General features: G+C 46.7%; 1 pseudogene across 1 annotated transcript in view; it reads left to right on the forward strand.

The window, feature by feature from the left end:
• LOC308173495 (sodium channel protein type 8 subunit alpha-like) overlaps positions 1 to 23021 on the forward strand; it is a 46285-nt pseudogene extending 23264 nt beyond the window's left edge. The window contains exons 13-26 of the transcript in view: positions 132 to 301; positions 399 to 613; positions 1948 to 2109; positions 2573 to 2872; positions 6323 to 6440; positions 7372 to 7526; positions 11166 to 11339; positions 15467 to 15589; positions 19023 to 19307; positions 19427 to 19480; positions 20099 to 20236; positions 20547 to 20651; positions 20840 to 21110; positions 21862 to 23021. The product of the transcript in view is annotated as a sodium channel protein type 8 subunit alpha-like (transcript). The remainder of the gene's footprint in view (positions 1 to 131; positions 302 to 398; positions 614 to 1947; positions 2110 to 2572; positions 2873 to 6322; positions 6441 to 7371; positions 7527 to 11165; positions 11340 to 15466; positions 15590 to 19022; positions 19308 to 19426; positions 19481 to 20098; positions 20237 to 20546; positions 20652 to 20839; positions 21111 to 21861) is intronic.
• Positions 23022 to 23911: the final 890 nt, after the last annotated feature.

Raw genomic sequence — 23911 nt, forward strand, 5'->3', positions numbered from 1 at the left:
GGCGGGTGTCTGGTCGTCTTCATGACGGTCATGGTCATAGGCAACTTAGTGGTGAGTACCTGGGGGGGTGGAGGGGGGAGGGGGGGGACAGTCCATGTGTCTGATCGTCTTCATGACGGTCATGGTCATAGGCAACTTAGTGGTGAGTACCTGGGGGGGTGGAGGGGGGAGGGGGGACAGTCCATGTGTCTGATCGTCTTCATGACGGTCATGGTCATAGGCAACTTAGTGGTGAGTACCTGGGGGGAGGTGGCGGGACAGTCCATGTGTCTGATCGTCTTCATGACGGTCATGGTCATAGGCAACTTAGTGGTGAGTACCTGGGGGGTGGAGGGGGGAGGGGGGGGGGGCGGGACAGTCCATGTGTCTGATCGTCTTCATGACGGTCATGGTCATAGGCAACTTAGTGGTGAGTACCTGGGGGGGTGGAGGGGGGAGGGGGGCGGGCATGTGTCTGATCGTCTTCATGACGGTCATGGTCATAGGCAACTTAGTGGTGAGTACCTGGGGGGGTGGAGGGGGGAGGGGGGGGGGGGCGGGTGTCATGGAGGTGGCGGGACAGTCCATGTGTCTGATCGTCTTCATGACGGTCATGGTCATAGGCAACTTAGTGGTGAGTACCTGGGGGGGTGGAGGGGGGAGGGGGTGGCGGGACAGTCCATGTGTCTGATCGTCTTCATGACGGTCATGGTCATAGGCAACTTAGTGGTGAGTACCTGGGGGGGTGGAGGGGGGAGGGGGGGGGGGGGGGGCGGGTGTCTGATCGTCTTCATGACGGTCATGGTCATAGGCAACTTAGTGGTGAGTACCTGGGGGGGTGGAGGGGGGAGGGGCGGGACAGTCCATGTGTCTGATCGTCTTCATGACGGTCATGGTCATAGGCAACTTAGTGGTGAGTACCTGGGGGGGTGGAGGGGGGAGGGGGGAGGGGGGAGGCGGGGTGTCTGATCGTCTTCATGACGGTCATGGTCATAGGCAACTTAGTGGTGAGTACCTGGGGGGGTGGAGGGGGGAGGGGGGAGGGGGGGGGGAGGGGGGGGGGCGGGTGTCTGGTCGTCTTCATGACGGTCATGGTCATAGGCAACTTAGTGGTGAGTACCTGGGGGGGTGGAGGGGGAGGGGGGGGGGGCGGGTGTCTGGTCGTCTTCATGACGGTCATGGTCATAGGCAACTTAGTGGTGAGTACCTGGGGGGGTGGAGGGGGGAGGGGGGGGGGGCGGGTGTCTGATCGTCTTCATGACGGTCATGGTCATAGGCAACTTAGTGGTGAGTACCTGGGGGGGGTGGAGGGGGGAGGGGGGGGGGGGGCGGGTGTCTGGTCGTCTTCATGATGGTCATGGTCATAGGCAACTTAGTGGTGAGTACCTGGGGGGGTGGAGGGGGGAGGGGGGGGGGGGGCGGGTGTCTGGTCGTCTTCATGATGGTCATGGTCAGGGAAAAGAAGTGGCCTGGGGTGGTCCAGTGGTCTAGCACCGCGGTCTACAGTGCACACATACATATGCCCCATATTTGAATCCGGCCCATGCCCTGCTGCTGACATGCCCTCTCTCTCTCTCCCTTCTTCTCCTTACTTTAACGTCTGTCTTCACTGTATCTGTCCAATAAAATGAAAAATATGAGTGGCCCACTCTGCCCCACTCAGAAAAAAATAGAAAAAAGCCTTTCGTGCAAAAATGCAATACAAGGTGCTTAACAGTACAATTTAAATAATGCAACTGTAATACACAATACAGTAAAAAATGAACAACAATACAATTGATATACATTCTCTCGTCTCCTCTCCTCTCCTCTCCTCTCCTCTCCTCTCCCCTCCTCTCCTCTCCTCTCCTCTCCTCTCCTCTCCTCTCCCCTCCTCTCCTCTCCTCCCCCCTCCTCTCCTCTCCTCTCCTCTCCCCTCCCCTCCTCTCCCCTCCTCTCCTCTCCTCTCCTCTCCTCTCCTCTCCTCAGGTGTTGAACCTGTTCCTTGCCTTGTTGCTGAGTTCGTTCAGTGCAGACAACTTGGCGGCCACGGATGACGACGGGGAGGAGAACAACCTCCAGATCGCCGTCGTCCGCATCAAGGCGGGCATCGCCTGGGCCAAGATCTTCATCGCCGAGAGGATGAAGAAGGTATGATGATGTCATTTCCTGTCATGTCACGGTCTGATGTACGTGCGTCATGACTTTGATCACTCTGATGTTATGCTTGTTGTTGTTGCTGCTGCTGCTTTGTTTGAGCCTAATACAGCGGTAACCCCATACTTTATAGATGTTAAAAGGCAGTAACGTTTTTTTTACTGATTCATTGTTTTACAGCATTCTGTGCGTTACGTTTCTCATAGACGATAAGCCACATCCGTATGAGTCTGCAGTGCAGGATTCTGCGTTCTCCCTCCCTTTCTCCTCTCCTTCATATATCAGCCATTGACTCTGGATTCTGACTCATGATTCTGACTCTTGATTCCGACTCTTAATTCTGACTCTTTGATTCTGACTCTGGATTCTAACTCTCGGCTCTGACTCTTGATTCTGACTCTCGACTCTGACTCTCGATCCCGACTCTTGATTCTGACTCTTTGATTCTGACTCTCAGGACGCCATAGAGGACGAGCAGAAGCCTCTGGACGACATGTACGACAAGAAGCTGAACTGCATCGCCAACCACACGGGCGTGGACATCAACCGCGAGCTGGACTACGTCAAGAATGGCAACGGCACCACCAGCGGCATCGGCAGCAGCGTGGGCAAGTACATGATCGACGAGGACCACATGTCCTTCATCCACAACCCCAACCTGACCGTGTGCGTCCCCATCGCCGTGGGCGAGTCCGACTTCGAGAACCTCAACACCGAGGACTTCAGCAGCGAGTCAGACGTGGAGAACAGCAAAGATGTGAGTTGTACATTTTACATTTTATTTAAAAAAAAAATCTGAGTGGGGCAGTCCCACTCATATTTTAAATTTTTTATTGACAGTACAGTATAGATTATGACAGGAAGGATGGGTGAGAGAGAGAGGAGGGATGACATGCAGGATATGTCCCCGGCCGGAATCGAACCGGGGACCCTGCGGTTACGTGGTCGACGCTTAACCCGCTACGCCACCTAAGCGCCCCCATTTTACATTTTTGGGCATTTAGCAGACGCCTTATTCCAAAGCTAGGACTTACAATCGATACATTTGACTTAAGGAAGTGAATCATCAATCCACCAGTCGTAGCAGGAAAAGTAATCTAACTCAGGCCAGGGGCCATTCTCTGTGATAGAATGTTTTTTTTTTATATAGACACTGGAGAACAGAGAAACAGTACAAGGGGGGCAGTAGAAGTCTTAGGGGGAAAGGGGAAAAGCGGGTGTCTCAGGAGACGCAGTGCTGGGGGGGTAGTAGATGTCTCAGGAGGAGCAGTTAAGGTGTAACCTGAAGAGATGGGTCTTCAGGAAGATGGGTTGTGACTCTGCAGTTCTGACAGCTGTGGGCAGCTCGTTCCACCAGCGGGGAGCGAGTGTAGTGAAGAGAGGAGTTGTAGTTGTAGGATAGTGTGTAGTCTAGTGGATAGTGAGTCGGACCGGTGATCAGAAGGTCATGAGTTCAAACCCCCACCTGGGAACACCACCACTAGTGTGTACCCTTGAGTAAGGGCACTTACCCCTAACTTACTCCAGGGAGTAACTGTCTCTTAATTGTAAGTCGCTTTGGATAAAAGCATCTGCTAAACGGTTACATTTTTTTTAATGTGAATGCTTTGGTTGCTTTAAGGGAGACTGGGGGTTGAAGGTTTGATTGAACATTTTCAATAAATGTATCAGTTTAGGTCAGTGGACTCATATGAAGCGTTTTTTCCCCGTTTTTTTTCCTAATGTAGATCAAGTGGAGATTGGAATGTTGAAACGTAGGTAGGGGGGAGATTTAGGGTGCAGTATTTATAGTGCTGTGCAGCCTCGAAGTGCTCATGGTGCAAATTGCGAGACAGGACAGTCAGAGATACCTGTACAGGATATATAGATCAACGAGTAGCAACCTGAGAGTACGCTATAACTGTAATACTGTAATAACTGTAATCATTTCTCTTCATTTGTCAATACAACGACCTTTGTATTGTTACATATTGCTTTGTAGAGTATAAACGCTCTTGGGGGGGGGGGGGGGGAGAAGAGTGAACACATTTCGTCTGCAATGGATGATGTCATAGGTTACAGTACGTCACACACATTGGCGTGTCTTTTTTAATCCACTGATCAAAAGTGGACTGAGTCCGACCAATCAGAGAGGTGACTGCAGGAGACCGTCAGATGGTGTGACGCTCCGGAACATTCCTTTAGACACTGAACCCTCGGGCCGGCGCTGCAGACTGATAGACAGACGGAGGGAGGGAGGGAGGGAGGGAGGGAGGGAGAGGGAGAGGGAGAGGGAGAGGGAGAGAGGGAGAGAGGGAGGGAGAGAGGGAGGGGGAGAGGGAGAGAGAGGGAGAGAGAGAGAGAGAGTGACAGACAGACACACAGACAGAAACAGCCAGACAGACAGAAACAGACAGACAGACAGAGAGGAGAGACAGACAGACAGACAGACAGGCAGAAACAGTCAGACAGACAGACAGACAGACAGAGAGGGAAGAAAGAGAGACAGACGGACAGACAGACAGAAACAGACAGACAGACAGACAGACACCGTTGCGTACACCGTATGACTCTCAGAGGAAGGTAGGACCTCCTCCTCACTCGTGACAGTGTGTGAATATGTTGGGGAAGTCTGCCGTCTTGGGTCACCTTGACCTGGTTTGCTGGTAGAGAAGGCAGCAGCGTTAGCAGTAGCAGCAGCAGTAGCAGCGGCAGTAGCAGCAGCATTAGCGGCAGCAGTAGCAGTAGCATTAGCACCGATAGGCTAACTGTAGCAGCTAACCCAGTCTGCTGCTGTGCTCCTGGCCAACCACACAGCAGCAGGTCTCCCCTGCAGCGCCTGAGCCTGTCACAGCGCAGCCTGCAGCCAGCCCCTGTCAGCCAACCAGAGAGGCGGGGGGGAGGGGGGGGGATCTGTCTGGTTGTTTGTTAGACCAGAGAGAGAGAGAGAGAGAGAGAGAGAGAGCGAGAGAGAGAGAGAGAGAGAGAGAGAGAGAGAGAGAGAGAGAGAGAGAGGGAGCGAATACGCTCCTTTGCTGACGACTCAGGATTATAAAGTGCAGCGTCATTCTCCTGTGCATCGTATTGGCTCGGTGTGTGTGCGTGTGTGTGTGTGTGTGTGTGTGTGTGTGTGTCTTAGAATGAGACTGTTAGCACGCAAGGAGGGGAGGGGGGGGGGGGGGGGTGGTTTACCAGTTTGTCCTGGTTCACCTTGACTCATTGTTCAGCTGTGAGATGATTTATTAGGTAGACTTGACCAAGCATATGTCTGTCGACAGCCTCGACGCCACCAGAGAGGAGTAGGATCCGTTTTTGAACAATTAAAACATTAGCCGTGTGTGTGTGTGTGTGTGTGTGTGTGTGTGTGTGTGGAGCAGTAATCTCAAACCCTTTTTCCCACTGTAATCATAGGCCAGGCGATAGCTCTAAGAATTAGCTTAGCGAGTCTCCCGAGTCCCCTCTAAGTATATTTGCCATCTAGCGCCATGACTGGAGAAGCCGCGGCCTGCTGTACTGTATATGTAACAGTAATCATCATCATCATTCCCCTTGGTTCATTTACATGTTTATCATATAAAATTCCCCCGTTGAATGATCTCGTATGTTTATGCATTGTGTGCATCACGTAAAGGCTTTTAGTGTGATCTGATCTCATGCATTTGCATAAATAAACCCCTAGAATACAGCGACACTTCATCACTGTCAAATCTGCATATGCATTTTTTATCAGTGACCAGGTCTACTGATGTCATCAATCACCACCACCAGCCAAGGTTAATTACTAGCTGGTTAATGTCCCTATTAATAACGCTCTAGGCCCGGGCGGATTGAGAAGGGTACGTCCATGGTCAAAAACTCAACAGCATGGCTAAAACATGCCTGACACACGTTGTGTGTGTGTTCAGTACCACCGTGTGTGTGTGTTCAACACCAACCGTGCCATTGAGTGAGGTCAAGGTGAGAATGCTGTGTGCTCAGCGTCTCAGCGATTTCAATATCTTATTAGCTGATAACACATAATGTTCAGGCAAGATTCACGGTCGAACACTTCTTTATGTCTGTTGTCTCTCTCTCTCTCTTTTCCCTCGCTGTTCCTCACTCCCTCCATCTCTCTCTCTCCCTCTCTCTCTCTCTCTCCCTCTCCCTCTCCCTCTCTCTCTCTCTCTCTCTCCCTCTCTCTCTCTGTCTCTCTCTCTCCCTCTCTCTCTCCCTTTCTGTTCTCGCTAAGCTGGATGACACAAGCTCGTCGGAGGGCAGCACCATCGACATTAAGCCGGACGTGGAGGAGGTGTTGGTGGTGGAGACCGTGGAGGAGTACCTGGACCCAGATCCCTGGTGGACACCTGGTAAGGAGGGGAGGGAGAGACAGCACTCCAGTTGAGGGGGGATGAGGCCTGAAATAAAAACTGTCAAAATCATCCCCCTTCTAAAACTGCCATCCCCCCTTTCCATCCCTTATGTCATTTTATCAATGAACGTGGTATTACTGCTACTTCAACATTTAGTTTTGAGCATATTGAGTAAAATACTGTGGGCGAGGGAGGGGGGCACGCACACATGCAATGACATTTTTACCAAGTCACTGACACTGAAGTCACTGACGCTGTGGGGATGCTAAAATTGTCCCCATATGATAAAATCCACCATCCCCCCTCATTTTCTTTTATAACTTGATTACTGGGGACGGAGGGACAGAGAGGAGCTCGGTCTGAGGCGTTAGCTTAGCGCTTAGCAATTATGCTAACTGATTGGAGGAGTTTGGAGGCCATGAGAAGACCGGGCCTCATCTCCTTCTGTATGATATTATGTTCTGTGTTCTGTGTTCTCTCTGTGTGTGTGTGTGTGTGTGTGTGTGTGTGTGTGTGTGTGTATTTGTGGGTCCGTTCCTCTATTGTCTGTCTCAATGGACCCATCGCTAAGCCACGCCCCCTCCTATCGCTAAGCCACGCCCCCCTTTGAAAACTCGGACAAACAACCAACGCTTCACTGACAGTGACTGACTGACCGACCGTGACCGAATGACATTCAATCACTCACAATGGGGGGAGTTGGCACATTTCTGATTTCTGATTTACCACAGCAAGTAATAGACATGTTTTTTTTTTAAAGATGACAAGAATATTTACTCTAGAAGCTTTTCCACCATCAGATATTAGCGAGTTGTTTGTCCGAGTTTTCTGCCTGTCTTGACTTTTGCTGTGATATGATTGGACAATTTCTATTTTGGGGCGTGGCTTAGCGATAGGTCCATTATGTGTTGTGTCTCCTCTCTTCCAGAATGTATCGCCAAGTACCCGTGCTGCGACGTGCCGATCAATATCGGCTGGGGGAAGTACTGGTGGTTCTTGAGGAAGACCTGCTACCTGATCGTGGAGCACAACTGGTTTGAGACGCTCATCATCTTCATGATCCTGCTCAGTAGTGGTGCTCTGGTAAGAACACACACACACACACACAGACACATACAGACAGACACACACGCACACACACACACACATATGCACACCCACCGCACATGCACACGCACACACACACACACGCACACACACGAGCACGCACACACATACACACACACACACACGTGCACACACACACACACGCACACGCAGATGCACACACACACACACACACAGACACAGACAGACAGACACACACACACACACACACACACACACACACACACCAGGGCTGGACTGGGACAAAAATTAGGCCCTGGCATTTTTGGCCCAGACAGGCCCACCCCAATCGGTCGGACCACACCCACCAGCACAAAAATACTTGCCTTATATACTCGTCTTATATACTGTGCTGTACAGTCATATGACAAACTGTAGTATTCCCCCAAACCACTGCAAAGACGACTTCATACAGTAAGCAATGGTACCAGTGCAAGTAGACCAGTGTACTCAGTGATCAGATTCCAGAGCGAATTTACGAACGCAGCCTTGTTGTTCTAGATTTTTTTTTCCATTATCAACCTATCATTGCGCTTTAGAGTAAAACAAAGCACGCAACTGTCGTCTATCTTTTCATGGCAACTCTACATTGTGATTTACAAGGGATATTACCTAATATTAAGTAATATTATTACTTGGTTACATTTTGCAATTGATCCGCGGTACACATGCGTGCCGAACCATGGGGGGCGATCCGTTACACCCCTAACAGCTACCTATATTTTCCTTACCGGGTCAACGGTTACAGGCTGTTTCGGCCCCGCTTCTTCTGTATCCTCTCTATCCTCTGTATCTGTACCCTGCTCCCGCTCCTCCCTGCCAGCCTCCTCTTCAACCCTAACCCTAACCCTAACCCTAACCCTCTGTATCTGTACCCTGCTCCCGCTCCTCCCTGCCAGCCTCCTCTTCTTCTGTATCCTCTCTATCCTCCGTATCTGTACCCTGCTCCCGCTCCTCCCTGCCAGCCTCCTCTTCTTCTGTATCCTCTCTATCCTCTGTATCTGTACCCTGCTCCCGCTCCTCCCTGCCAGCCTCCTCTTCAACCTGTTGCTGTTGCTGCTGTGGTAAACTTGAGGGTGCAGCAAACATGTCCCTAATGTTTACACATTTGGCAGCATCTGCCTCGAGTTTCTTTTGGTTTTTCTCCCTAAGTTTTTCCCAGCCTCCCTTCCGTTTTAGTGTGCTTTTGCGCTCCATCTCTCTCAGTATCTATCTAGTAACTATCCAGGCTAACTAAATTTATTTTGATGGCCGGCTCGACCCAAAACTACCGCGAAACTGAGACGGAGGTCTGGTGCTGCGTGCGTGCGTGACCCCTGACCCCCTTCTCTCTGTTGATTGGGCCAGCCCAGTGTCTGTATAGAAAATTGTCCAATGGGCCGCTGTCCCTGATTTATGGGCCGTTCAATGGTAGCTTTCGATTTATGGGCCGTTCGATTGTAGCTTTCGGCCGGGCCGGCTGGTAAAAAATAAAAAATAAAAAATAAAATAATATATATAAACTTTTTTTTTTTTTTTTTGCCGGTCGGCTCGGCCCAAAACTACCGCGGCCCACCGGGCAAATGCCCGGTATGCCAGATGGCCAGTCCAGCCCTGACACACACACAAAGACACACAGGCACACACACGCACACACTCACACACACACACACACACACACACAGTAAAGATCCCTTGACGACCCGTTTCTTGCAAAGTTGTAACAAGAGAGACACTCTGTATGCTTTCTCCTGCTGCTGTACATGCTATGATTGTTGCTAATGGACAGCAAAGTGCTTGTAATGCACCAGCCTTTTAACCAAAGGAATCCAGCTTAGTGTGCAGCTTTCTTCTGGGGGGGACTGTAGCCAAACGGTGATTCAGAAACACTTACTGTGTGTGCTCAGGGAACGGACAGGGAGCGTTCTTCTAGGGTAGCTGATGGAGGAAGACTTGTCCGTCAGTCCTGCTGCACAGAGAGCCCTTGTTACATCACTTACAAAGCCATCAACAACCTGGCCCCCTCCTACCTTGCCGACCTCGTCCCCCTCCACACGCCCTCCCGTTGCCTCAGGTTTGACGACCAAAACCACCCTCAAGACCACCGGGACCAAGCTCCGGACCTGGGGTGATAGGGCCTTTTCAGCCGCAGCCCCGTCCCTCTGGAACGCCCTCCCCAACCACATCAGACAGGCCAACACCCTGCCAACATTTAAACAGGCCCTCAAAACCCACCTCTTCAAGCTTGCCTTCACCAGTTATCCCTCTCCCCCTCCCCTTCCCATGTGTCCCCAGCACTACCTTAATTAGGCGCCTATACTTTCTTTTATTTATTTTTTGTTTCTTTTTATTATTACTACTCGATCTTCAGTTTGTAAAGCGTCTTTGAGGGTCTAGAAAAGCGCTATATAAGTCGAATGTATTATTCTTTTTTTAAAGTAATTTTTTTCTGAGTGGGGCAGTCCCACTCATATTTTTAATTTTGATTGACAGTTACAGTGAAGATTTAGACAGGAAGGTTGGGTGAGAGAGAGAGGAGGGATGACATGCAGGATATGTCCCCGGCTGGAATCGAACCGGGGACCCTGCGGTTACATGGTCAGCGCTTAACCCGCTACGCCACCCAAGTCTAATTTATTATTATCAGACCTCCTCTCGCCTCCTGTCTCACTTTGGTGGACGAGCACTATGTGACCCACCACACTCATGAACACCAGGCGATCAATAAACACTATTGTATAAGAGACACAATGATGCATCAAAACTAACTTCACGTCGTCGGGAAAGACAATGACTTGAACATAAGCTGACAGGATAATAATCGTCGGTGAATATGAGTTGTGTTTCTTTTTTTGCATCCTGGGACTGATGACGCTATCTCCTCAGTTTCATGTCCCAACAATTGATGTTATGATATTCAGTTTCATTGTAAATATAAAAATAATGTCATGTAATCAAGCAGGCCGTATCATTCCTGGTTAGACTCCGGCCATCGACATATCCTGCATTTCGTCCCTCCTCTCTCTCACCCATCCTTCCTGTCAATCTCTACTGTCTCTATCCCAATAAAGCAGAAATGCCATAAAAACATGAGGAAAAAAAAGAAGTAAAATAGCAAAACAAAACACGGTGCAGCAGCTTTCAGTCACGCTGCTGCATGCTCCTGGAACAAAACAGAAACAGAAATCAAACAGGTCCAAACCCTAAACATATTTAAATCTAAGCTAAAAAACCTTCATGTTTTGTAGCAGTTATGATTAAACACAAACAATTCTATCCATTAACTATTGTCTTATTAAATGTTTTATCTATTTAATAATGTTTGTAAAACACTTTGAATTGCCCCTGTTGTATGAAATGTGCTATACTTTGTGAATACTCATTGAGATTTAAAATCTCTTTTCCAAGAGAGACCTGGCCAAGAGAGCAGCATATAAAAAACAGATACATTTAAGTTTCAGACATACAGTATAAAACATTGAACATAAGGCAGTATCAGGAATGCATAGGTGGCTGCGTTAAGTACAGAGACACTCTCTAGTACTTTCCCATATACACATAAACTTGCCTTGCCTAGCAGCAGTCTACAGTCACAATCACGTCATTGTCATCGTCACCTGTCCCTTCGTCCCCCAGGCCTTTGAGGACGTGTACTTACAGCAGAGGAAGACCATTGTGATCATTCTGGAGTACGCAGACAGTGTGTTCACCTACATCTTCATCCTGGAGATGTTACTGAAGTGGGTGGCCTACGGCTTCCACAAGTACTTCACCAACGCCTGGTGCTGGCTGGACTTCTTCATTGTGGATGTAAGTAACTTCTTCCTGTTCCTCCCTCCTTCTCACCCTCCTCCCTCTGTTCCTGTCTTCTTCTCCTCTGCTCCTCTCCCGTCCTCACTCTCTTTCTCACTCTCCTTTTTTCTCTCTCTCTGCTTTATATATCTCTTTCTATATTTCTATATTTCTTTGTATTTCTCTGTCTTGTTTTGTCTTTCTTGTTTGAAAGGAAGATGAGAAAGACAAAACGAGACAGAGAAATACAAAGAGATTGAAATAATACTCTTGTCTCTCTCCCCCTTTCTACTCAGTAGGTTGTTTTCTCACCCTCTCATGAAAAGCCTGTCATGCTATCCGCTTGTTAAGTCGTGACGTGTTTCCGGGTCCAACGTTGGCTGAGGCGCTGTCTTCGAAATGCCGAAATAATAATAATAATTAATTATATTTATATAGCGCTTTTCCGAGGCTCAAATACCCTGACAATATGGGGAAAACGGGAAAGTGCTGTGTCCCTCGTTGTATGAATAGATCCGAGTCTAAAAAACGATTAAACTGTCATTCTACCGCTGTAGTTCACTGGTACTCTGGTGGAGGGAATTTCTGGTTTGGACTCGGAAATGGCTAAACGTCACTTTTGACGTCAGACTTAACAAGCGGATACTACAGTGAGTGTGGATGCCTGTGTACCAGGTGCTAGATCATGTGTAAAGGACATCCACTACCTACTAAACATATACACATAATATATATGACATAAAATATTGTTTTACAAATAATATATACACATCAAATATTAATTTACACATAATATATACACATCGAATATTATTTTACACCAAAGTACAGGTATCTCCTATTTAATTTCATAGTTCTAACTTTAAACATAGAGCTTAGTGTTTCTTGTGTTATTTCATATGCTCTGGTTCAGGTGCCTCTATCTGAGATGCTGAAAGGCCTAGTTATTGTTCACTTTCAAGCTTTGTGTGCAGTAACTCTTCTCTCCTTTTAACTGATTTTGTGTCGTATGGGTTGTCTCTGTTGAGGGTTAGCTCACCTAATGTCTGTCTGTCTGTCTGTCTTGCCGTTGCTGTGAGTGAATGACGCAACGTCAATGTATCGCTGAGATGGGAGGTGTGGCATTGACATCAGCTCCCAGAATGCTCTGTAGCTTAATATATCTTTTTTTTTTTTTTATGATTTTTTTTTCATCCAGGCCCACTTCTCACTTCTCCCCTCAACCAGCAAAGTACAAAGTACTTCATTTAACGAATTTCGCGAGGTCACGCGGGGAACATTGATTGATTTTACAATAGCGACTCTCTCCCCCCTGCGGCTCCCCTGCAGACAGGTTGTCTGGAGAAATTAAGTACTCCTTAAAGCTTCTGGGGGAACTTCACTCCAAGTGGTTTATAGTGGTACTTGAATATCAAAACCCTACAGATATGGAGCTCACCACAGCTATGGTGATAGGGGGGGGGGGAGTACATAACATCAACCTCGGTTACGGGAGGTGGTCAAAATATGTGGACGATTTAACCATAGGTAGGACATTTGCTAATAGTAAGATTTGGGAATTCAAGAAACGTGGTTCTTCTTTCCTCGTGGGACCTTATGCAATGCCACAGCCTCCCGTCCTCTCAGCCTCTGTCCTGGTTTTTCCCGATGTGGGTCTATTTCTCTTCTGTTGTTTTGTTTTTTCTCCCAGTACTTTTTCTTCCAGTGTTGTGTTGGGGGATGCTGTGATGGTGCACAGTACCTACCTACTCTGCTCTAGTTTTACCCTCAACCTGTCCCTGTTTGTGATGTGTAGTATTGGGTCATGTGGCGGATGGTAAAGGCTTGTGTGGCCATGACTTCTTCTGAGTCAGTCAATCCTTAATCAACAGATCTCCTCCTCTCAACCCTGATGGTTTGTGTGTGTTTCGTGTCTGTGTGCGTTACAATACATACAATACAATAATGGATTATGTCGAGGAGTGTATGTGTGTGACATGGGTGTGTCAATGTTGGTGTTTTGTGTGTGTGTGTGTGTGTGTGTGTGTGTGTGCGTGCGTGTGTGTGCATGTGTGTGTGCGTGTGTGTGTGTGTGTGTGTGCGTGTGTGTGTGTCTGCCAGCGTATGTGTGGGTCACTCTTCAGGGGCATGTCTCTCTTCAGTTCATAGACTTCTTCTTGCAGAGCCGTGCCAGAGGAAGGGAGGCTCCCCCGCCTCACCCCACCTCGCCCCACAGGGGGCGCCACCCATGACCATCCATCACTGCAGTAGTGCAAGGCAGAGCCATTAACACTAGAACAGCCATGGGTGGGGTCATTTGACCCTGTGAGTAAAAAACGAAAGTTATATCTTTGCACTCTAGGACCCTGCTTTCATGACTTTTCCTAGATATATGTGTGTTTTACCACCCAGTATCCTTACATTTTCAAAATCACATCAGGATAAGCTAGTGTAAAGCTATTTTGCAGTTTTTCTGTGCAGGAGGCAGGCACATTTTCAAGCCGGCCAACTAGTGGTCGTTGTGTGTAAGTAGCAGCCTCCCATTGTAAAGACTATGGTCATTTGACCCCCGAGGCGGCTCTTATAGTAGGAAAAAACAGCACGTCTGTTCTAGTGTTAAGTGGTCCCTCAGAAAAGCTTAGGAAAGCCAATGTCCTGTTCTCTCTCTTTGCTTCCATCCTATTTGAGTGTAGCGTCGTTTTTGGTTGATCAGGTGTTTTTCCAACACAGGTTAATGGCCAGTATTCTATGCAGGGTGTGCCCCTAAAATAATTATTTAAATCCATGTAATTTGTCAATTTATCAATTTGTCATTTCTAACGAAAAAGAAAAGGCAACTTAACTCTACAGTCTGGACACCAAATATAGATATATATATACAGTATATATTTCTATCTAAGCTAACAGCAACAACATAACATGGGAAGCTAAAGACAAGAACACAAGTAGCAACGTGTCCATCCAACAGACCAGACTCTCCTCTGTCATGTGACTCCCCAGGAATTTCACCTCGGCAGCCGTGACAGCCATGGCCTCTGTCCCCCCCCCCTCAGTTTGGCCTCATGAGGTATTGCAGTGTGACAAACACCCCCTGCCATAGCCCCCCGTCAGACAGACAGAGGGGACCGGACAGGTAATCGTGTCTTCTAGTCTCTGTGCCTCAATGACCCCCCCCCCCCCTCACCTCTCCTCTCTGTCCTGTAAACTAACCGGAACCTCTCGATGTTCATGATCCCTACACGACGTGTCACTCACTTCCTGTATGTGGTGGTGGCTCTCGTGTGAGTGTGTGATATTGAATAAAAAAAACAAAAACATGTTTAGTGAGTTTTTTGGAAATGGCTTCATGCATGTGCAGATTGACCTACAGTATACTCCTCTCTCACAGCAGGTGCCTCTAACCCTGTCTCTCTCTCAGAGAGGGCTAATGTACTGCAGAGAAGAGGGACGTTGTGGGTCGGTGATTGAGGGGCCAGGGTAAGGTTCTTGTGGTCTGTCGGGACTCTTCCTTCCTCGCAGGTTGTCCTCTCTCTCCTTCTCGTACCCCCCAAAACCGTCCTCAACCCCCTGGTTTATACTAAGCCGGGCTTTTGTGTGTACATGGTGTGTATAGTATTGTGTGTATATTGTGTGTTATCTTGTTGTGTCTTGTGTGAACACCTTTTCTCCTCTCAGATTTTCCTCCCCCCCCCCCCCCCCCTTTGTTTGAATCTTCTGACTCTGATCCTACTTGACCTTTGACCGTATTCTCTCTTGTCAACCACTCGTTTCTTTCCAGGTGCTTTTCGAGCTTCACCTGCCTGCCAAAACTAAACTAAAAAATCCCCCCAAACCAAACCCTCCCCTCCCCCAACAAACAAAAAAATCCAGAAAGAAAAAAGCTTGGGGCGTCTACTATTCCTTGAACTCTGCACAACGTATTAACCTCTTACTCTCTCTCTGTGTGTACATATAGATACATAGATACATATATACGTTTTGTATACATGTATATGTGTATATCTGTATGTGTGATTAACTCCAACCAAATTGCTCCAGTAGGGTCTCTCTATCTCTCTCTCTGTTACCCCTCTAACTGTGTGGACCCTCTCTCTTGCTTCTCCTCTCTCCCTCCCCCCCCCTCTCTCTCTCTCTCTCTCTCTCTCTCTCTCTCTCTCTCTGTATAGGTGTCTATAGTCAGCCTTATAGCTAATGCGTTGGGCTACTCCGATCTAGGGCCCATTAAATCACTCAGGACACTGAGGGCCTTGCGGCCGCTCAGGGCTCTTTCTCGTTTTGAAGGGATGCGGGTAAGACCTAAGACACCAGGCAGCTGGTCCTCCTGCATGCCCATTCAACAGTTACAGCATCAAACGCATGCCAGAAATGATGGAACTTAAGCAAGGCTAGATAGAACATTCTAGAGGATTTTTTAAAGATATGGAACAGAAACGAAATTCAACGAAAATGTGCTCAAAAGGGAAAAAAAAGCATGAAAAAAAAAAGTATCCATTTTCATTGAAGGCCTAATTGCATTAGAAAAAGTCATGATGCAGCTGAAAAATATGAATTATCGTGGATGTAGTAGCACACTACTATGACAATGATTCGTTGTAATAATCTAATTGTCAACTAATTATTATGTAGAGTTAATTTGGATTGGTGAAACAGGGACGTGTTGCAAAGCTGCCTCATCACAACGTGAAATTGTTGAGATACAACTTTTGAAAGAGGATGAAAAAAATTGAAATCATCCATGTCATTTGAATAGCATGTAATTTTCACTAGAAATTGGCTGTTTGTCTATTGGACTTCACCTGAAGCCTTCGTTTTATTATTATTTTCAAGCAAGAGATCCTCCCTGTACCCAGTCCCTTCAAGCAGTCTGTCACCTGTCTAACCCCCCAACACATCACATGACTGTCGGGGGTAGTGGTGGTCTAGTGGATAGTGAGTTGGACTTGTGATCGGAAGGTTGTGAGTTCAAATCCCGCCTGAAACCACACCACTACTAGTGTGCCCTTGAGTAAGGCACTTAGCCCTCAGTTACTCCAGGGGGAATGTCCCTGTAATTCGTAATTGTAAGTCGCTTTGGATTAAAAGCGTCTGCTAAATGGCAAAATTATTAAAATTATTATGACTGTCACAACAACCACCAGTTTGCTAGTGGTGCACGAACACAGAATATCACGACTTAGCTACGTGGCAGTGCAGATGCACAGAGCCCTGGCACATGAAGCTAAGTTTAGCCTTACCTTGAGCAAATGACACCAAGTCATATAAGCCTGTTCACCAACGAGGGCTTTAAGTGACCCTATTATCATGTTTGTCGTGTGATGGGTTAGTTAGACCACTATTTACTGGTTGTTGTAGTTGTGCAGTGTAAACCCCTCTGTCATAGGAAACGCCCCTCCTATCTCCTCTTCAACCTCCCATATGTGATATCCAGCTCTGTCTACCACCACCACCACCAACCCCCCCCCCCCTCCCCCCCCAAACACACACACACCGTCCCACCTATGTCATGTGATGTCATCACAGTCTGGCCCCTGGCTGCCCCTGTAGCACTGGAAGATTGACACACTTCTGGTTGCCTTCCCCCCCCCCCCCCCCTTAGGCTGCCGAGGGGCAGAAGTCGGAGGACGGGATCACTGTAATGTATGGAATGGAATGAGGAATGGTGTTGTTGTGTTGTGTTTGATACCATTCCTTAATCCATTCGATTTGTATTACAATGAGCCCTTCCTTTGATTCATACCTCCACCAGCCTCCACCAGCCTCCACCAGCCTCCACCAGCCTCCACCAGCCTCCCCCAGCCTCCCCCAGCCTCCCCCTGCACCCAATCTCACCCATGTGTGTGCTGTAGGTGTTTACAAGGCAGGTGAAGAAGAGGATTATTGCATTAGCTGAAAAACTTTAAAACATCAAATAGATGTTTTGGTCAGGACTTTTGTCTAATTGTAGGGGCGTGTTGTGTTGCAAATTCAGTCCAGGGTCGATGACTGATGACCCAATCAGAAAACCCTTCAGAAAAATATTCATTCACGCCACTTGATTTCCTCCCTGAGATGCCAATCATTCAAACCGTTCTTAAAAGATTGGTAAACATTTGTTCGTAAATGGGGGGGGGGCATCGTCCTAGCTTTTGACTGTCCATTTAGGTATGCATTTAGGTATGCATTTAGGTATGCATTTATCAAGTTATGATAATGCCCGAAATCTTCCATTTAACATGCATGTACCCCTGAATGCACCTGCTGTTTACTGTTGGGAGTCATGTTCCACTTCTTGGCAACAGCAGAGGACAATAACAGGAAAACAAAAGCCACAGACACTGATTGTAGTAGTTCGTGAGCTTAGAATGATAAGGTTCTATCTCCGTTTAGGGTAGTTCAGAGATATTGAGCGTCAAAGTTTTTACATTCCATTATGTTTGGTGAGATGGAACCTTTGTATTTTATGAATTACTAACTCAAAAATGTCAACATTTAAAAAAATAACGGATCAGATTATGTAAAAAAACTAAATTCTGACAAAAATGGAGATAGAACCTTATAATTCTAACGTCACGACTGATTGTAGTAGTTGCTATTTTGACTGAGGTAAACTCAACGAATAAGATGGCAGCTGCATGCGTCATGATGACGTCCATGACTCCCCAATGACGCACTAAGGGCCCCAATTTGATGCAGCCAATAATTATTTTTTTAACAAGAGTTTTTTTGTAAACAGTCTGAAGAAGCATTGCAGATCATGGAAACGCTAGACGCAATACTCAAAACACTTATTGGATTATTGCCCCAAACGTTGCCCCAATTTGACAACAATTTTTGCAACATGCAAATTGGGGCCCTAAATATGTCTGGTCATCATAGGTCTAGTTATCGAGCTTATTTGCCTCCAATCCAACCCACCGTATACACTGTATATGCTATGGGAACTTACTGTAAAAAGCATTAAGCAAAGGTCTCGCATCACTGTCTTGTCAACGAGAGAACATGCTTCTGTACACGAGCCTGCAGATATGACCATGCATGCTAGGCTCCGCTCAGCTGTCTGTCATAGAGCTGCTGGATGTCCTGCATTACAACATCCAATGTACGTTCCAGCGTCGCACCGTGTGCTGAGACCACTGCTTATCTGTGTGTACGACCGAAGGGTGGGGGAAGATGGAAAGGGCACAGGGTTAGGGGGGGGGGGGGGGGGGGGCGGGGGCGTGGGAACAAGTCAGCTGCTTTCCATCGCACTGCTGTCGTGACAGACTGGTTGCGCGATTCTCTTACTGAGATATGTGGATATATGTGAGCTGCACACTTGCCAAAGTCTTCGGATAGTTTTATTATTAAGTCATACAGGCCAAAAAAAGGGACCTAAATCCCAGTCGTTTCCTGTATGTAGCCTCCACTACTCAAGACAGACATTTCTGATGTTTGTCAGAATCAGAATAGCTTTTATTACTTCTTACTGTACAAGACAAGTACACAAGAGTAAAATCCTTTGGCTTTGGTTCCTCAACATTGACATTGCACAGTTTTTGGGGGTTTAGTAAGTATGACACTATGAATACCAACGCATGACGAGAGATAATAGTGGTGAAGAACCCCACTGGTGTGCAGCTCGCATAGTGTATGAACAGCATCTCTCAGAGGGTGGTTGTATGTAAATATACATATGGATTTACAGTATGAATATGTGCGAGTTCTATCTCACGCTGCTGTCTGTCTCCCTGGTTGCGTGTGTAGGTGGTGGTCAACGCCTTGGTCGGAGCCATCCCCTCCATCATGAACGTGCTCCTGGTGTGTCTCATCTTCTGGCTCATCTTCAGCATCATGGGGGTCAACCTGTTCGCAGGGAAGTACTACTACTGCTACAACGAAACGTCAGAGGAGATGATCCTGCCTGACGTGGTCAACAACAAGACAGAGTGCTTCGGGTTCATCAACGCAAACCACACTGACATCAGATGGAAGAACGTGAAGATTAACTTTGACAATGTCGGTGCTGGATATCTGGCACTTCTTCAAGTGGTGAGACACAACAGTCTTGTTCTTATTTTGACCCTAACCAGTATTCAGTGGGTGAAAGCGTTCCTGTGTTACTTGGCATGACGACTCTAAAATGTCAAATGTCGCACTCTCTTTACAAGGCCACATTCAAAGGCTGGATGGACATCATGTATGCAGCAATAGACTCCAGAAAGGTAAAACCTGTCACCTGACATTTTCTCACCCTTATGTTCCTTTGGCGAATGGTAGTGTAATAATTAAATAATTAATAATAATAATTTTAATTTATTTTTATTTAATTTAAATCCAACAAAAAAGTGACCTTTGAACCCATAAATGTTATTTCAGTAGTCCTCAGGAAGCGTGTCAGTCATTCTGATTGGTTATTGGTGATTGGTCATTCTGATTGGTTCCCCGTCCCCCCCTACTCTGCCCCCCGTCCCCCCCTACTCTGCCCCCCCCCCCTACTCTGCCCCCACTGACTCCGGACTAAGAACAATCTCACTTCATGCATACATACATACAAGCATGAACATGCATACATTTACGTACTTTAGCCACTTTACTCTATTATACTGAGCCAATTACCACTATTTCACTATTGTCATTGTTCATATTGTATTCCACCCCTGTACATTGTACCTCACATTTCAAATTCTCATCTAGTATTTATTGTTATTTTTTGTTTTTGTTTGCTATGCACCGTGGATGGGAGGGAAACGCAATTTTTCAGCCCTCTGTATGTCTGTACATTGGATTGACAATAAAGCTGATTTGACTTTGACTGTGACTTTGACTTTGATGATCTCTAGGTGGAGGACCAGCCCATCTATGAGGACAACATCTACATGTACGTCTACTTTGTCGTCTTCATCATCTTCGGCTCCTTCTTCACCCTCAACCTCTTCATCGGTGTCATCATTGACAACTTCAACCAGCAGAAGAAAAAGATAAGCTCTCTTCTCCTTACCTTTTCTTTTCTCTCTTTTCTCTGTTGGGGTGTGCAGGAATGCAAGGAATTGATTGGAAAACTCATATGGAAAAAACAATGAAGCATTTGAAATGAACAGATCTCATTTCTTCTCGTGTAGAGGGAATTGAACTGACCCCAACCTAGTTGTCAATGATATAAACAGCATGGTATATAGAGTGGTATAGTTTAGGGGATCTAAATTAATAAATAACATATTAGCAAATGTTCCCACTGTCTTTGGTGTCAACATATATGATTGTTACCAGATTTCTTTCTTGTCTCTTTACTTTGGAGGTCAGGATATCTTCATGACAGAGGAGCAGAAGAAATACTACAACGCTATGAAGAAACTCGGCTCGAAAAAACCTCAGAAACCAATACCTAGACCACTGGTAGGTCTCCGGTTATTTTCTATTTCAGGGGGTAGTTTAGGGGAGGGATGAATTGTGAATAAGGGGATTTTTAATTTATTTTTTAAGGAAAAAAGAAACATTTCCATCTAAAAGATGGACCATTATTTACAACACTGAACTCTCTTAATAAACTCTTCTCCCCTTCTTTTTTTTCTTCTCTCTTTCAGAATAGTTTCCAGGGGATGATATTCGACTTTGTGACACAGCAAGTCTTTGACATCTCCATCATGATCCTCATCTGCCTCAACATGGTCACCATGATGGTGGAGACGGACGACCAGACGGAGGAGACGGACAACGTCCTCTACTGGGTCAACTTCGTGTTCATCGTGGCCTTCACCACTGAGTTTGTGCTCAAGCTTGTCTCCCTCCGCCACTACTACTTCACCATTGGCTGGAACATCTTTGATGTGGTGGTGGTCATCCTCTCCGTCGTGGGTAAGTGGTCACACACACACACACACACACACACACACAAACACTTGCATGAATACACACATACACATACACACATGGAGGTTTTGTAACCACACATCCTTAAATGCGGTTATGATGCAGTTCACCCGTGTCCTCTGTGTGAGTGGACGTGAGCTCTACAGCGTCGGTTGCTGTTTGAATTTGAATGTTACTGGTAATGAAATGCTCAACATTCTATCAATGGTTATCTATGGAAAGGTAACAGGATAGTGCAGGGTGCAGTATGATGCAGTACGAGACACAAGGAAACAGTGAGTTAATAATGGTATCATCTCCCCCTGGTGGCCCTCCCCAGTCACAGTTTTTATGAAGCTTATACCTGTGTGGTAGTACAGTAACTACTCTACTCACGCCACTGCAGTTAACATGGTTAACAATCATTTCCATAACTTTTTACCAATTGGCATGGTAATGGCCATAAGTGGTCTTCGTTAAGAATAAATAACAATAATAACAAAAGTGAAAAGTGACATTTCAATTGACAATAATTTGTTATTACAGTGTTATTACTGAATAAATGATTGCCTTACTACAGATATATGAGCAACTTCTTAATGTAAAGTGTTGAATTTCTGTATCGTAACAAATTGTCTGACAATCTACTTAAACAGTTGCACTCCATACCTACATACCTACCAGTAGCCTAATCATTAATCATAGATATCTAATTGTCTTCCTCTTTCTCTGTTTTCTCCTCTAAACTAAACTCCAGGCATGTTCCTCGCTGACATAATCGAGAAGTACTTTGTGTCGCCGACCCTCTTCAGAGTGATCCGTCTGGCCCGAATCGGCAGAATCTTGCGTCTGATCAAAGGGGCTAAGGGTATTAGGACTCTGCTGTTTGCCCTGATGATGTCACTCCCTGCCCTCTTCAACATCGGGTTGTTGCTCTTCCTGGTCATGTTCATCTTCTCTATCTTTGGCATGTCTAACTTTGGCTATGTCAAGCATGGGGCCGGGATTGACGACTTGTACAACTTTGAGACATTCGGCAATAGCATGATCTGCCTGTTTATGATCACCACGTCTGCCGGCTGGGACGGTCTCCTGCTGCCCATCCTGAACTACCCTCCGGACTGCGACCCCCTGCTGGAGAACCCCGGCACCAACGTGAAGGGCAATTGCGGCAACCCCTCGGTGGGCATCTTCTTCTTCGTCATGTACATCATCATCTCCTTCCTCATCGTGGTCAACATGTACATCGCCATCATCCTGGAGAACTTCAGCGTGGCCACAGAAGAGAGCGCCGACCCGCTCAGCGAGGACGACTTTGAGACCTTCTACGAGATCTGGGAGAAGTTCGACCCCGACGCCTCGCAGTTCATCACCTGGTCCAAGCTGTCGGACTTTGCGGACACCCTGGAGCACCCGCTCCGCGTGCCCAACCCCAACACCATCGAGCTGATCGCCATGGACATGCCCATGGTGAGCGGCGACCGCATCCACTGCCTGGACATCCTGTTTGCCTTCACCAAGCGTGTGCTGGGCGACAGCGGGGAGCTGGACATGCTGAGGACACAGATGGAGGATCGCTTTATAGCGGCCAACCCCTCTAAGGTCTCCTACGAGCCCATCACCACCACCCTGAGGCGCAAGCAGGAGGACGTATCGGTCAGAATCATACAGCGCGCTTACCGTAACTACCTGGCCAGACGGGGCTTTGTCATCAAGCGCAAACTGGCCAATAACAAAGTGGAGAACGGCGGGACAAATCAGGAAAAGAAGGAGGGCACGCCCTCCACTGCCTCCCTCCCTTCTTACGATAGTGTAACCAAACCTGACAAGGAGAAACAGGGCGACAACAACGAGGGGAAGGGCGGAAGGAAAGAGAAGGGCAGAAACCAAAAAGATGTCAGGGAATCTAAGTGTTAGAATATTGGAATAATAATAACAGTAATAACAATAATAATTATAATAATGTAACTTCAAGCAAAGCGAGAGGAAAACCATCTAACCCACACAGATGTACAGATAATTTCATTTGCAAGTAAGAAAAAGAATAATATTAATAATTTTGTTTACAGACTTCATACTTGTATCAATGCAGAGGGAAGCAGCTCCGTCTCTTACAGCTTGAAGACACGTGAACTTCATTTAAACCAAACATAATCAGCGTACTGTGTGACATTGTTGCATCTAGACTACTGATCTTAACAAAAGGGAATGGAAAACAAACAAAATATCAAGGAGTCAGAAGTCAGCGTCTGCAGAAGTCAGTGTCTAAAAGGCAGATAGTTCACTGACTGGTAGACCTCTTAAGGAACTCTTCATTTAGAGGACAGGATGAGAATTGACAAACACTGAAACGGGGTCCAAGGCGTGGATGCAAGCAATGGATTCCCATGGAAAAACAGTGCAATAGCAAAAAACAAAGGAGACACTGCTTGACATTGAAGAGTACCGTAATCTTCCCAAAGCAGTTGGAATGGTAGTTCTGTGTCAGTTACATTTTGAAATTATGGAGGAACAAAACTGACATTATCACTCTGTATGAACAAACAGAAGAGCGCCTGAGGAGAGAGAGAGAGAGACAAAGACCCAGAGTAATGTAAGGGTTTTTTCTTTTGTTTGTTAATGCTGAAATATACTTGTATCTCCACACAATTTGAGCGGCAAAAAAAGCAAAAAGGTGAAAAAAAACAAAAAAACAACATTCAACATTTTGCCCATGTCACTTAAACTCTTCTTCTCATTCTATCTTTGTTATACCCACATCAAAAGGCTTTTTCTACATGGGCTTTCACACCGATTGGTTACGGGGC

This window comes from Nansenia antarctica (assembly GCF_963989245.1).
Source record: "Nansenia antarctica genome assembly, chromosome: 18".
In the NCBI taxonomy this organism is placed as follows: Eukaryota; Metazoa; Chordata; class Actinopteri; order Argentiniformes; family Microstomatidae; genus Nansenia; species Nansenia antarctica.